Source organism: Micromys minutus (assembly GCF_963924665.1).
Source record: "Micromys minutus genome assembly, chromosome: 10".
NCBI classification, from domain to species: Eukaryota; Metazoa; Chordata; class Mammalia; order Rodentia; family Muridae; genus Micromys; species Micromys minutus.
The window spans coordinates 7739092-7751771 of NC_137979.1; positions in this window are offsets into that span (position 1 = coordinate 7739092).

Below are 12680 nucleotides of genomic sequence, written 5' to 3' on the forward strand. Positions count from 1 at the left end.
GAAGAGAAAGCTGAGAGGGGAAAAGAACGAAAACAATTAAACCAGGCGTTGTGGCACACGCCTGTAACCCCAGTTTTGGGAAGGGGGAAGTAGAAGGATCACAAGTTCGAGGACAGTCTGAGGCATATAGAGGGTCTGAGGCCAGGCTGGGCTACATGATAACCTGTCACACAAAGCAAACGGTTGGAGAGAGATCTTAGCGGTTAAGAGTGTTTTCTGCTCTTCCAGAAAACTATGGTTCAACTCCAGGTGCCCACACCGGGTGGCTCACAGATGCCAGTAACCCCAGCTCCAGAGCATCCCTCTTTTAACCCCTGAAGGCACGGAGGGTGACCGTCTGTAACCTCAGCACTCAGGAGGCTGAGGCTGGAGCCTTACTATGAGGCCTAGGCTACAGAGTAAGACCTTATCTTAAAAGCAAAACCAACCAACCAACCAACCAACCAAATCAGCTAAAGGTTCAGTGAGAAAGGCCTCTGAGTCTGACCTGAGCTCCATCCCTAGGACCCACTCAGTAGAAGGAGAAATTGAACCTGCATGCCAAAGCACACACACTGCATTCTCCATACATAAATAAATCTTTTTTTTTTTTAAAGCTGAAAAACTCAATCAATTTGTAGTTTCAGGACTTGGAAGGCTGAGCCACAGTTGTTAAGAGACCTCGTCTCAAAGAGAATTAAGACTAATTGACTCAGTGAGGAAAGGTGCTTGCTACTAAGTTGATGACCTGAGTTCAATTCCCAGGACACACATCGTTCAAAAGGGAACCAACTCCTGAAATTTGTCCTCTGATCTCCATATATGGGCCATGTGCACTCCCCCCTCAATAAACAAATAAATAAATGGTAGTGAGCCCAGATCGAATGCTCTCCTGAACCTGGCTTTTGGAACACCTCTGCAAATAAATGACACCCCCTTTCAACGTAAGGCTTCCACAAGGCTGGGCCAATAGCTTTCCTCAGCTCACAAGATCTGTGACACAGTCTTGTCTCCTTGGGACAGACACAGCAGGCTTGCCAGATGCAGCAGGAATAGGGACAATGGGGTCAGAATCTAGGACAAGAACCTCCCTATCTGTCTTCTCTGAGCTCTCACGTGAGAAGATAACAGCTCTGAAAGTCAGAGCTCCGGAATACTGGGCTCAGGTTAGCGAAGCAGTGTCAGGACCACAAACACTTTCAAAGCTGTCTGTATTGATGAAAGAGACCCAGTGCAATGAATAACACAAGACCTCTCAAGGCAATGGCCCTCCAAAGAGCACAAAACAGTAATGAGCTGGCCATGATGGCTTATACTTGCAGTCCCAACAGCAAGAAAATGGAAGCAGGGGGATCACTGTGAGTTCCAGGCAAGACTGGACTAAATAATGAAACCTTGTGTTTTCCTCACTGTTTTATTGCCATGAAGAGACACCATGACTAAGGAAACTCTTTAAAAAAAGCATTTAACTGGGGGCCTCTTACAGTTTCGGGAGCTTAGTCCATTATCATCATGACAGGGAGCATGCAAAGACACTGGAGCAGTGGCTGAGAGTGCTACATCCTGATCTTCAGTGAGAGAGAGAGAGAGAGACACACACACACACACACACACACACACACACACACACACAGAGAGAGAGAGAGAGAGAGAGAGAGAGAGAGAGAAACAGGGCTAGACACAGGCTTTTGAAATCTCAAAACACACTCCCAGTGACACACGTCCTCTAACAAGGTCACACCTCCTATCCTTCCAAAACAGTTCCACCAACTGAAACCAAACATTCTAATGTGTGAGCTTATGGGACCATTCTCATTCAAACCACCACAAAAATGCTTAGTAAGACAGCCAAAGTATAGGGCAGGTAAGAAGGCTCAGTGGTTTAATGGGGTTCACAATTCAATTCAATCCCCAGAACCCACATGATGGAAGGAGAGAAGTGACCTCCCCCATAAGCTGTCCTCTTACCTACACATATATGTCATGGCACAGAACACCCTAGAGACTGATCTCCCTGACAGAACACCCTAGAGACTGATCTCCCTCACAAAACACCCTAGAGACTGATCTCCCTCACAGAACACCCTAGAGACTGATCTCCCTCACCATCTTGACACCTCTCGAGCATCTTCCTTTCTATTAAAAAAGCATTACAATTATAATCATATCTATAATAAATATTATTTTACATATTGTTATAGTGAAAAATGTAGGCTGGAGAGTTGGCTCAGTGGTTAAGAACACTGACCGTTCTTCCAGAGGTCCCGAGTTCAAATCCCAGCAACTACATGGTGGCTCACAACCATCTGTAATGAAATCTGATGCCCTTTTCTGGTGTGTCTGAAGACAGCTACAGTTATTATTTTTGTGTGTGTATGTGTGTAGGTCATTCTCTCCTCTGTCATATGGGTTCTGGGGACTGAACTCAGATCCTCAGGCTTAGTGACAAGCTCCATTACCTAGAGGGCCATCTCACTGGTCCAGGTTTTGTTTTATTTTATTTTATTTTATTTTATTTTTTTTTTTTTGAGACATATGTTCCAGACGGGCTTCAAAATTGCTATGTAGCCAAAGAGGGCCATGAGCTGCTTCTGCTCCTTCTGCCTCTACGTCTTGAGTGCTAGGATGACTGATGGGGGTCGTCATCACATTTGACTTTCAGGTCTTCTAGTTTTCAGCAGAAGCCTGGAGTTTTTCATGTATAATGTGAAACAGTGGCCTCTGTCCATCTGTCTGTCTTTCACACGCACACCCCCTTCTCTACCTCTATCCCTACCATGCAAGCTGAACAGGAAACTTGGAGGAAGTGTCTCGGCGTCTTTAGGGGACAGGTGATGGGTTCGGGCGTGGAGAAACACCGTGGAAGCAGAGGGCATGGCTAAGTCTGTCTGGGAGCATGAAGGTCGGCCAGCGCCCCAGCATGTGATGTCTGCAGTGGCTTCTGCAGACTGAGTATGGCTTCTTCTTGTCTGTATGGAAAAGAGCATTTCTCAACCAGCTGCTGAGGCAATTTTACGGGTCTCAGTGGCTTAGTGTGGACAGATAGCTGGGTGAAGGAGGTATGTGAGGCGGACACACGCGGGCACCCAGTGGCCTTGGTGATCCTAACAAGCTGTTTGACTTTATCTTGTAAGCAAGGGCAAGACGCGACAGATGGGTATTATGCAAGGTCACTGGGGAGGAGAGGACAGAAGGTGCTGGCTGTGAGTGGATCTACAGGGAGTTGGTGAGGGCGCGGAAGGACTGCCTCCCCCAGGCCCACTCAGACTCTGTTCTGGCTGCTGCACTCCCAGAATGCCTGGCGCCAGGGCACTTCTCTCTGCTCTCGGCCTGGGAGACTCAGCCAGCCAGGATATTGTGGTTACCGGGGCCTCTGGTTACAACACGTTTCGTTTTAAAGACCATCGCAATATCTCTTAAATCAGGGCCCTGGACAGGATCCAAGGACAGTAGCAGCAGGGATCAACCCTGCGGGTGTGATTCTTAATGAAGTAGTTTTACGGGGAGGGAGCCTTGGCCTCTCTGGTAGCTGGGGACCCCCGAGTTCAGGATGAATTGAAACCTGGGCAGGGTTGCAAGGAGAGGAAGCCCAATCCTGCTTTTTCAAGGCACTTTGTATGTGTGTCTCTTCACGTGTGTGTGCAGATATGTGTGATCTTGGCTGTGGTTCTTCAAGCATTTTCCATCTTGCTTTTTTGAGACAGGGTCTCTTACTGGTCTAGAAATGGCCAAGGAGGCTGAGCTGGCTAAGATCCGCCCTCCACCCCACCCCGTGCTACGATTATATTATAACCCACTTGTCTTTGTTTGGCTTCTATTGCTGTGGAGAGACACCATGACCAAGGCAACTCTTTTAAAGACGAACATTTCACTGGGGCTGGCTCACAGTTTCAGAGGTGCAGTCCTTCATCATGGCAGGTGCATGGCAACCTGCAGGTAGACACTCTATGGGACCAGGCTTTCTCTGCCTCCTGGGGGCTAACAGTCATGGACCACTGACAGGCACCTTTGAGTCAGGGGACATTTGATGACCATGCAGCATCTTCTAAGCTGTCTAGAAGACCTAGGAGCAGAGGCTAGCAGGATCCAGCCTGTATCCTTTTTTCCCAGTTTCCACCCCCCACCCCACCCCCCACTCCACCCGCTGCCTGAGATTATCCAACCTGCTATTGACTCGGTGATGTGGTGTGACAAAAAGTACAGACTGTGATGTGAACCTTCTCCCTAGTTTAACTGGTCAAGAAAGGCCTGTGATTGGGCAGTGGAGAGGAAAGGTGGGACCGGAGGTCTTTGAGAGTGGGGGCAGGTAGAGGGAAGAGGAGGACAAGAAGGAAGGAGAGAAGATGGAAGAGGAGGAGGAGGAAACCGTGACGGGGCAGAGCCATGTGGCAAGGAGGAACCCCAAGTAACTGGAGAATAAATTAGTATAGTGTTAGATCTGCCTAATCAAGGCTTATAGCGTATAATTATAGTAACTGGATTGTGTGTTTTCTTTTAATACAGGCTTATTGGGCTGGAAATTCCAGTAACCGCGCTGAGCTTCCGCAGGACTACATTCTTAGGGTTATGGAGATGGCTCAGTGTAGAAAGCTCTTGTCACGCAAGCATGAGAACCAGAGTTTAGATTCCCCAACACTCATGTTGTCCTAGCTGGCTCTCTACTGCTATAACAAAAACCATCACCAAAAGCATCCTGGAGAGGAATGGGCTTGTTTGGTTTACTTTTCCAGATCACAGTCGTAAAGGGAAGTCTGGGCAGGAGCCTTGGGGGCAGGAACTGGAGCAGAGGTCGTGGAGGAAACTGCTTACACGGCTTGCTGGTTTGCTTCATTATACAACCCAGGACTGCCTGCATCCGGCGGTGCCATCCCACATCAATCAAAAATATGTCCCCCTCCACCACCACCGCTTGCCTATTAGCCGATCTGATGGAGGTGGTTTTTTTCACTGAGGCTCCCTTTTCCCAGATGACTCTCGTTTCTGTTAACTTGACAAAAGCTAACAGGCACGCACGTAAACGCCTGGTGAGCATTGCGGCTGACTGAAATTTCAGTGCGTAGAGACAAGGGACCCTCAGAGCAAGCCAGACTAGCCAAATCGGTGTGCCCTGGGTTCAAGTGACAGACACTGCTTCTATGTGAGGTGGAGAGTGATCAGGGGAAACCCCTGATGTGTACCTTTGACCTCCACATGCATAGACAATGAGATGCACACGTAAGAACATGCATCCACACTATACATGCACAAACATCCACACACACATACATGTACTAGAAATCTGCTGTAAAGCAGAGACAAATTAATAACACTTCATTGCATGCTTAATTCACATGACCTTGAATGTCTTTCCTGTAAAACCAAACCAAACCAAGCCCTCCAAAACTAAGCCGAGAAAACCAAAGGGATGGAAGGAGGAAACCTGGAGGTCTTGGCGTTGACTGTTACCTTGATGTGGTGATTTGAGTGTGGGCTTATGTGCACACATTAGATGTCTGCAGCTTTTCCTGCACCGGTAATACCTCAGGAAAACGGTTTTTCTGCTGGGCAGTATGGCCCAGTGCTTGGGAGGCTCAGGCAGGCAGATCTCCATCAATTTGAGGCTACAGAGCAAGTTCCAGGACAGCCAGGGCTACACAGATAAATCCTGCCTTTTAAAAAAAGTTTTTAATCTCCTTTTTAAAATTTTAAGGTTTATTTAACTTACTTTACATGTATGAGTGTGCGACTACATGTGTGTCTGTGTACCATGTCTACATGTGTGTCTGTGTACCATGTCTACATGTGTGTCTGTGTACCATGACTACATGTGTGTCTGTGTACCATATTTACATGTGTGTCTGTGTACCATGACTACATGTGTGTCTGTGTACCATGTCTATATGTGTGTGTCTGTGTACCATGTCTACATGTGTGTCTGTGTACCATGTCTACATGTGTGTCTGTGTACCATGTGCATGCCTGGTGCCCTCAGAGGCCAGAAGGGGGAGTCAGAGCCCCGGAACTGGAGTTAGTGGCATTGGGAGACACTATGTGGGTGGGCACTGGAAATCAAACTCCTGGTCCTCTGGAGGAGCGGCCAGTGCTACCAATGGCAGAACCATCTCTCTAGCCCGTCATTTTCATGTTACACAGTGGTGGTGACTTCATCATGGCAGGAAGGCATAGCGATTCCATGGTGGCTAAAATCCTCATATGGGGACGGACCTGGAAACACTGATAGCTCCTACAGTGAGTGCAGCCGGGCCATAACCCTCAAGGCCTGTCACCTGTAGCCAATTCCTCTAGGCCTCACATCCTGAGTGATCGGCACCATCCCGAAGCAAAGCCTCCAGCTGGGGAGCAAGGGTTCAAACATTTGTTCCAGTGGGAACATTTCATAATCAAACCCTAACAGCCTCCAGGTTCGGTTCTCAGTCAGGTCTGATGTTCCACACCCACTGCCTGCAGATAGGAAGAACAAGAACCCATCAGTGTATTTGATCATCGATGAGGTCAGAGCCTCATGCTCAAATCAATTCTCCCAAGTCCCCCTTTCAGCACATTGCTGTGTGAATTCACAAGTCTTTGGAGGCCCTGGGGCTATAGCTCCGCCCCAGAGGGCTTGCCTGACACGTGTGAAGCTCTACTATGTGCGATCCTCAGTAGCCTCTGTCTAATAATTATAAGGAGGAGGTAGAGAAAAAGAGGAGAATTAGGACCTACTTATTATACTTGGGTTCCAAGAGGGTAGGCCACTTATAGTCATCCAGGGGATTTGAACCCAGATCCGTAGTAGTTAGCATTCTAAACCACTAGAACCAGGAGGGACCCCACCCTGAGCTCCTCTGAAAGTCTCTTTGTGGGATCCTGAGGGAAAGAGGACGCCAAGTGTCAGTGGGAAGGCCAGCCAGGCTGCAGAGCATCACGGCACTAAGGACAGCCAGCAAGGGCTGCTATTTCTAGCCTCCCAGAGAGGCTGGTAAGCGTGGGTGGACAGGGCAGAGTGATGGCAAGAGGAGCCGGAGACCCTCCAGCCTGCAGCCTCCAGCTCACCCTGTTGCCCGATGATGTCTAAATAAGGTTGAGGCTCAGCGTAGGCAGCTAAAAATAAACTCTCTGCTCCCCCTCCTGCCTGGCGACCTCCCCAGCCCACAGGGCTCCCGGTGGTAGTGTTAATCCCAAATATTTAAGGAGAAAGACCAATTCCACAACTGACCAATTAAAGCAAGCTTTATTTTAGAGATGCAACCTAAGTCAGGGCTCAAGAGAGCAGCTTTGGGCTAGGTTTTTGAGGTCCCTTTTATGAGGAAGAGCCATAAAGTTAAAAAGAAAACAACTGTAAGTGTGTTTACAGGGGTGAGAGAATTGGCTGCTAGGGAAAAAAAAAAAAAAAAAAAAAAAAAGAAGACAATGAAGAAAAAGCAGGAACAAATACCTGGGTGGTGGTGGCACACACCTTTAAACCCAGCACTAGGGAGGCTGAGGCAGGGGGATCTCTGTGAGTTTGAGGCTAATCTGATCTACAGAGCAACGTCCAGGAAAGTCAGAGCTACAAAGACCATGATTGGTTGTTTTGTTCTTTTGTTTCGTTGGAGAAAAGGGGGGTTGGCTATGTAATTCTAACTGTTCTGGAACTTCCTCTGTAGACCAGGATGGCCATGAACTTACAGAGATCACTTGCCTCTGCTTCCCAAGTGCTAGGATTAAAGGCATGTACTACCACTGCCTAGCTTAAAAACAGGGTTTTCAGGGTACATCGGATTTAGAAAGTAGAAAATCTTAACTAGCAATAGAATATTTTTTAAAAAATTAAATTTGTATGAGTACAAAGTCACCGTCTTCGGACACACTAGAAGAGAGCATAGAGTCCCATTACAGATGGTTGTGAGCCACCATGAGGTTGCTGGGAATTGAACTTGGGACCTCTAGAAGAGCAGTCAGTGCTCTTAACTACTGAGCCATCTCTTCAGTCCGAAACAGAATATTTTTAAAACATCTATTTATTGGTTTATTTTTATGTATCTATGCCCCCCCAATACATATCTGTAGGAGCTTGGGGAGGTCCAAATAGAGCATTGGATTCCCTGAAATTGGGGTTACAGGTGATTGTGAACTGCTTTGTGGGTGCTGGGAATCAAAACCCAGGTCTTCTGGATAAACAACCACCCAGCTAATCTCTCCAGCCCAAAAACCTATTCTTGTAGGAGATGGAACGTCACAATAAGGTATCCTTAACAATGTTGCTCCTGCTCTGGTTTCACAGGAGGACTGGTTCTCTGAAGCCCGTGCTTGCTGGAGTTATAAAGGCAGGTCTCCTTTGGGGACCACATAGGTAAAATGACCAGAGGACCAGGATCAAAGTCAGGAGTGAGGGTCTCTTCCCAAACCTGAATGAATGAGCATCTCTTCACTGGGATTTTTAGGGTTCATCTGTCCTACGGATCTATTTTAGTTCATGAAGTCTTTCATAAAGGTTTCAATTAGCTGCTTACCTTTAAGTTTGGAAAGTTCAACGTAAGAAGAATCCAGACTTCTTTCTCAGTCTTGGAAAATCTGGTTAGGCCATAGTGTTCTTCCGCCGATAAGGCAAGAGTTGGGCCTCGTGCGCCCCCTGCTGGAAAATGACGTTCACCAAAGGTGGCTGTGAGCAAGCTTGAGTCCCTGAGGTCAACCACAGGTGAAGTTGCTGTTGTGCAATCTCAGAGCCGGGTGCCCTGGTATTGCCCTGCCTGGCAAATGCGTGAGGAGTAATAAAATAAGACGGACCAGCTGGAAACTATAGAGAACTCTCAAAGAGTTTATCACTATTGGAGTGTAAATTGATATGGTTTGTTGTGGAATCCAGCTCTCGAGGCTTAAAAAGGGACTTCTTAACACTCAACCCAGCTTTCTGTGAAAACAGCTGGGACTGGGAAAATGAGAGTTAAAAATGGGGAAAATGGTAATCACCGTCCAGGGGCACATGTACCCCTAAGCATGTAAGTACATTCATGCTCATATTCAAGAGTGCATGCTCATGTGTATACACACACACACACACACACACACACACACACACACACATGGGTGGGGAGGTGCTTAGCACCCATCTCTTCTTGGGCAACTTGTTAGAGCTAGATTCTTGATCTGGACCTTCTGAGGCAAAGAGGAATCTATTCCTCTCACCAAGAAGATCTGGGAAGGACTGAGGCATAATCCTTCCTGCCTATTGTAGTAAGCAGAGGGGGAAGGGACAGTTGCCTGGTGGATTTCTTTGGGAAGAAATAGTGATTTTGCACAAGAATGGCAAAGCTAGTTGAATCTGGACACCTGCGACTGCCTGGTCAGAATACTGTTCCAGCCCACCACAAAAGTCACAACCTACACTCCCATATCAAAGATGGCAGTAGGCAGGTAACTCAGTTGATAGAGACCCCAGGTCTCCTCCCAGCCACCACAGAGTTGAAAACTGGAGGACAAGAGGGCTATCTCAGACCACCCTAACCCTACCTGGGCCACATTAGACTGTCTCAACATAACAAAAGAAAAACTTAGATCCCATATTGAAAGACCAAGAGAAAAGCATAGGCTGGGTTCGTAGCTCCCTGGGCACAAACTCAGTGGGCTTCTCACAGGGCCACAGGAACCAGTCAGCCTGACGTCTCTTTTTCCTGCCTGTCTCCTTTTCTGTGGCTGAGGGCCCAGAACTACATCATTGTCCTAATCCTCCCCCAGTGTCACCTTGGATCTCTGAATGAGGGGCCACTATCCACAAAAGCAAGGCCATACCCAAAAGCAGTAGTCATTTTGTGGGAGCCAGACTACTGCCTCAAGGGTCAGTTTTCTGACACCTTGAGGAACAAGAGCTGAGACAATGACAGCACCTCGCTCAGGATGTCACCCACCCCGGCTCTTCCTCTACTTATATCTAAAGTTCACTTAAGTGCCCCTGAAATGGTCTTGGGGCCGCCGGAACTCTCTATTTTTTCCTCTAATGAGTGCGTTTACACTCATTAAATCGGTTTTCTACTGTTACACCTTCTTCTTTTTCCTCTTCCTCTTCCTCCTCCCTTCCTTCCTCCCTCTCTCTGTTGTTGTTTTGTTTGAGACAGGGTTTCTCTGTATATCCCTGGCTGTCTGGGAACTCACTCTGTAGATCAGGCTAGCCCCATACTCAGAGATCTGCCTGCCTCTGTCCCCCGAGTGCTGGAATTTAAGGTGTGTGCCACCACTGCCCAGGATATTACTTTTTTTCTTAATTGGTAAGGCAGGAGGCAGAGTCCGTTGGGGCTGCTAGAGTTGGGCTTTTGCTCTAAAAACACCTTCTGCAAAGAGCCTGTCTCAGGGCTGGAGTGATGGTTCTGTGACTGAGAGCACTTGAGGTTTTTCTAGAGGACCAGAGCTCGGCTCCCAGTATCCATGTTGTAAGGCTCACAACTGCCTGTAACTCCAGTTCCAGAAGTTCTGGAGAACCTCTTCTGCCTGCTCAGGTAGCTTGTGCTCCCTCCCTCTCTTACACACACACACACACACACACACACACACACACACACACACACATGCACGCGCACACACGTCCACATCAATAAAAATGAGTCTTAGAAACAAAACCTTGTCTTAATCCAAAACTCATAGAAGAGGGCTGAGCGTGGGGTGTGGCTCAATGGCAGAGGGCTCATCTAGCATGCGAGGTCTGTGTTCAGGTACCAGAACTCCTCATTCTCTATACAAAGGTCCAGGGACCTTTCTTTCTTTCCTTTGACTGGGGTAGGAATGGAGATCCAGGCAGCCATCTAGAGATGTGACTGACCCAAAATGGAACTACCGACCTAACTGGAACGTACTGGAATGTCATTAGGACCTTGCCCTGGCATCTCTTTGGCTCCTCCATCTATAGAAAGAATTCAGATGAAAGCCATGGCACAGAGCAGTGTAGAAGACACATAGTTTATTACACCAAAGCTGAGAGTAGACTGATAAACACACACACACACACACACACACACACACACACACATACACACACCTCCGCTACCACTGCCACCACCACCACCACCACCAACAACAACATAAGAGCAGTGTCGGGGCAGCAAGATGGTCCAGTGATTAGAAGTGCTTGCTGTCAACTCTAACACCATGAGTTTGGTTCCCATGACCCACCTGATGGAGAAAATTAACTCTCACAGGTTGTTCTCAGACTTACACATGTGTGCTGTGGCATTCAAGAGCCCTTACCCCTGCCGATAAATAAAAGAAAGGTAGGAAAATGTCCTTTGGATTTTCACAGTTGTAAGAAGATAATTATAATCACCCCCCCTCCCTGCAAATGTAAAACCCTAAAACAACAACAATAAAAGAGAGCATGGGCTGGAGAGAAGGCTCAGTGGTTAGGGGCACTGGCAGCTCTTGCAGAGGCCCACCTATATGGTGGCTTCCAGGTGTCTGTAACTCTTCTGAACCTGCACTTGGTACATGTATAGACACATAGACTCATACCCATAGAAAAGAAAACAGAAAGCAGTAATACTGTATTTCCTGGACTTTGTTTACAGTTGGAGATGTTAAAAGATAACGTCACTACAGAGAGAACACTCTGATTTATTGAAGTAATCATTGTCTAAGGCCTGGAACTCACTACATACCCCAAGTTGTCTTCAAATTCCTTCCTGGCAATCTGCCTCAGCCTCTGGAGTGCTAGGATTATAAAAGCATACCAACCCATGACTTAGAGATAAGAGCTGTTATCTAATCTTAAAAGGTGAAGTAGAAATTTTGAGTAAAAATAAAAACTGGGTGTGGTGGTGCACACCTTTGATCCTCACACTCGGGTGACTGAGGCAGGTAGATCTCTGAAAATTCAAGAGCAGCTTGCTCAACCCAGCAAGTTTCAGGCCACACTAGTGAGACCCTGTTTCAGAAGACCAAAAACTAGACCAAGAAAAAAAAAACCCAAGACCAAGTAATCACGTGGGAATATGGAGGCAGGAGGCCCCTGCGTGGTTGGTATAGACATCCACCACCACACCCTGCATATACATTTGTGCATTTCTTTTTTGTGGGGCTGTAGATCGAACCTAGGGCTTCAGGCAAGTGTATGATCATTTACTTATATCGCATCCCCATTTTTATGTTTGTTTGTTTTGGGGTGCGCAGGATCAGACCTGGCTAGCTCTCTGAGCTAACCACTGAACCCCATGTTCTCTTTTATTCTGTTGTTTTAGAATTTTTAATCTTTGAGGGGGGTGTTGACCTACCTAGCTATTCTGCCATTGGGTTATGCCCCCCCCCCCCCCAGTTCTCCTGTGTGTTAATAAGGAAGTCCCAGCTATGGAAGTGGAGAAGTCTAGAGCTGGCCTGCAGTGCTGCTCTGAGAACAGCTTCCCAGAGTGTCTTTGTACAGCTCTGGCTGGAAGCCATGCCTGATTGTCAATGGGGCGATTTTCTCAATGGTTCTCATTTTAGCTAAGTAAGAAAAGGCAAAGTCAACCTCCTGAGATCCTTCCCCTCTGACTCAGGAAGACAAGCACGGCCACTCCGTATTGCTTTTGTGGGAGTTTTTGTCTTTGGGGACTCTTGTTTGGTATCATCTGTTGATTTCTTTAGTTGCTACTGCTCATCACTAAGACTCCAGACTTGATGAGGATGGGAAGTACCTCGGTGGGGCATGGGCAGGGCCTTTATTTTGTCCAGTTGTCAAATCTGTCAGTGAGTAGAGCAAGCTCATTACTGAATCTTCCTTCCTC